Source organism: Gossypium arboreum, chromosome 4, assembly GCF_025698485.1.
Source record: "Gossypium arboreum isolate Shixiya-1 chromosome 4, ASM2569848v2, whole genome shotgun sequence".
NCBI lineage: Eukaryota > Viridiplantae > Streptophyta > Magnoliopsida > Malvales > Malvaceae > Gossypium > Gossypium arboreum.
This window is the reverse complement of record NC_069073.1, coordinates 16,327,828-16,331,215: the sequence shown is the minus strand read 5'-3', so window position 1 is coordinate 16,331,215 and position 3,388 is coordinate 16,327,828. Positions and strand designations below refer to the sequence as shown.

Here is a 3,388-nt window from a genome sequence, read left to right as displayed (position 1 = left end):
TAAGCTTTGAAGTAGCAATTTGGGGGTCCTTTTCATCTAACAATACTTTATCCCTAACCTTAAATTGTATTGTTTCATTCCTACACTACCGTGGTACCGTTTTGATTCATCGTGTGCTTTTGGTTTCTCCTTGACATGTGTTCGTAATTTGTCTAGTTCATCAAGCTGAATCCTTCGTTCATCGTGAGTCGCTCTGTTTTTGTCAGATGGATTAGAATGTGGCTCCATCAGGTCTTGCTAGGGGTTTCCTGAAAAGAAGCTTGAGCCATAATGTTATTCATATCAACAGAACTTGTATAGCCATCTTGATTACTAGAAAATTTAGTTGAATCACGAGGTTGGAGAGTAATCATGTCATCTCCTACACGAAGTATTAGTTCTCCTGTGCCAACATCAATGATAGTCCTAACAGTTGCTAAAAAGGGACGTCCTAAAATCAAAGGCACGCCACTATCTTCTTCCATGTCTAGAACAAAAAAATCAATTAAGAATAAACATTTATCAATTTTGACTAGCACATCTTCAATGATATCCCTAGGAAACCTAATTGTTTTATCTGCCAGTTCAATTCTCATCCTAGTTTTTTTGGGTTTTCCAAGATAGAGTTGTTTAAACATTTTATAAGGCATGACATTAATGCTCGCGCCTAGATTAGCCAACGCATTCTTAATATTTAAACTACCAATTAAACAAGGGATAGTAAAACTCCCTGGATCTTTCAGTTTGTTGGGTAGCTTATTCAGTAGAATGGATGAGCAAACTACGTTTAATTCCACATGTGACGCATCATCTAACTTTTGTTTATTAGCTAAGAGCTCCTTTAAAAATTTCACTGTGTTTGGCATCTGCAAAAGACCTTCAATAAACGGTTAGTTAATATGCAACTTTTTTTAGTAATTTAAGGAATTTACCGAATTGCTCGTCCATGTGGTCTTTCCTTGTCGCCTTAGGGCAGGGCACACGAGGTTTATACTCTTTACTTACCAGCTCCTGTGTACCACAAGTCATCTCATCTTTACCATTACTTACCACAGCCTCGTGCCTCGTTTCAAATTTAGATTCAACTAACCCTTCTTCGTCGTGCACAGTGATGGCATGGAGTTGCTCCTTTGGGTTAGTTTTTGTGTTACTGGGCATGCTACCTTATGGTTATTCAGAAAGTAACTTAGCAAGCTACCCTATTTGAGTTTCGAGCCCTTGAATTGACGCTTGCTGATTCTTAAGCACTGTTTCGGTATTCTGAAAATGACTTTCTAACACCGAGATGAATTTTGTGATCATCTCTTCAAGGTTCAATTTCTTCTCTTGTTGGTAAAGTGGTTGTTGAAAACCTGGAGGATGTTGTGGTCTTTGATTTCCTTGACCATCCAACGAGAAATTGGGATGGTTCCTCCAACCTGCATTATAAGTGTTACTATACGGGTTATTTTGAGGTCTAGAATTACTACCCATATAATGGACTTGTTCCTCCTTGATGCTAGGGTTGAAGGATGGATAATCTGTGTTGTGTACTTCTCCTCCATTTGAATCACACCTCATCACTGGATGTACTTGAGTAGAACCATACAAACCATCAATCTTTTTATTTAAAAGTTCTACCTGATTAGATAGCATAGTGACCGCGTTGAGGTTGAAAACACCGGCTGCTTTTGTCAGCTTTGTTCTCATGACTTACTACTGATAGTTATTCAGTGACATCTCTTCAATAAAGTCGTAAGCTTCTTCAGGTGTTTTGTTGTTTAAAGTTCCACCGGCGGCTGCGTCGATAAGTTGCCTTGTTGAGGGGTTCACACTGTTGTAAAAAGTCTGAACCTGCAACTATAGAGGCAACCCATGGTAAGGGCACCTTCTTAATAAGTCCTTATATCTCTTCCATGCATCATAAAGAGTTTCTAGATCCATCTGCACAAAAGAAGAGATGTCATTTCTCAATTTAGCCGTTTTAGCCGGCGGAAAGTATTTAAGTAAAAAGTTTTCGGACATTTGTTCCCAAGTGGTGATTGACCCTCGTAGTAACGAGTTCAACCACTATTTAGCCTTATTCCTTAATGATAATGGGAAAAACCGAATGCGAATGGCATCGTCAGAAATGTCATTGATCTTAAAGGTGTCTCAGAATTCCAGAAATTTTGCTAAATGAGTGTTTGGATCCTCATCCTGTAAACCATCAAACTAAACAAATTGTTGTATCATTTGAATCATGTTAGGTTTCAATTCAAAATTATTTACAGCAATAGTAGGCCTAACTATACTCGATTCAGTTCCTGTTAAAGTAGGTTTAGCATAATATACATAGTACAAGGAGCAGGATTCTGATCTACTGGATTTGCAGCAACCATAGGAGGTAACGAATTATTCTGATTTTCAGCCATCTCCTCGATAGTATTAGTATCATTCTCTAGCCCTTCCTCTATGTATTGTAGGCTTCGCCTTATTTCTCTTCGGTTTCTGCGAGCTGTGCTATTAATTTCACTGTCGAAAAGTAGAGGTCCTGGCGGGTTTTTTCTAGTCATAAACTATAAAAACCTGTCAGAAGTAAATAAAAGGAATTTTAGTAAATAAAATCAAAATTAAATTGCAATAAAAATAAAAAAATGGATAAAGTAATAAAAATTAAACATTCCTAATATCTTAGTCCCCGACAACGGCGCCAAAAAACTTGATGGTCGTAAAACTAACTAAAAATTAGACTAAGGCAAGCGCACCTATCGAATAATAGTATAGTTATGATGAGACCGAAAATATCGTATCCACGAGGACTAAAAGTACTAGTAATTACTATCTTTTTATTATCTAGCCTAACAATTAAGAGAATTTTTAATCTAAAATTAATTATCTAATTAGCTAAGATTGCGACGGAGATTAAAGTTGGAAAATACTTTTGGAAAACCGATGGAGAAGACAATACCCAAGGAAGAATTCACCTAGACTTCACTAATTATTTCCGAATTTGATGATTTATTCACTTGACTTAATCCGTAGGATTCCCTGATTTATGTTAATATCTCTCTCGAGACTAAAAACAACTGACTCTAGGTTTATTAATCGAAATCTCTTTCTAATTAACACCCCTATTGTTGCATTAACTCGATCTATGGATTCCCTTATTAGATTTGACTCTAATTTGGCTGATTTATGTCATCCTATCTCTAGGATTGCATGCAACTCCACTTAATTATGAACGATCTACTCTTAAACAGGGACTTTTGCTCCACTAATAAGCACATCAAGAACCTGAATTAATATCCTGGAATATTAAATCAAGGGTTAAACTCACAATTAAGAATAAGAACAAGTATCTATCATATAATTCAAATAGTAATAAGATTTGTCTTAGGTTTCATCTCCCTTAGGTATTTAGGGAATTTAGTTCATAGCAACAGAGAAC

The 3,388-nt window shown here is 36.4% G+C and overlaps 1 non-coding gene across 1 annotated transcript; it reads left to right on the top strand.

Annotated features, from left to right (window-relative positions):
* The first annotated feature begins 1,828 nt into the window (after positions 1-1,828).
* Positions 1,829-1,935, top strand: LOC128292113 (small nucleolar RNA R71). The gene has a single exon (XR_008282098.1). It is a non-coding gene; the product is annotated as a small nucleolar RNA R71 (small nucleolar RNA).
* Positions 1,936-3,388: the final 1,453 nt, after the last annotated feature.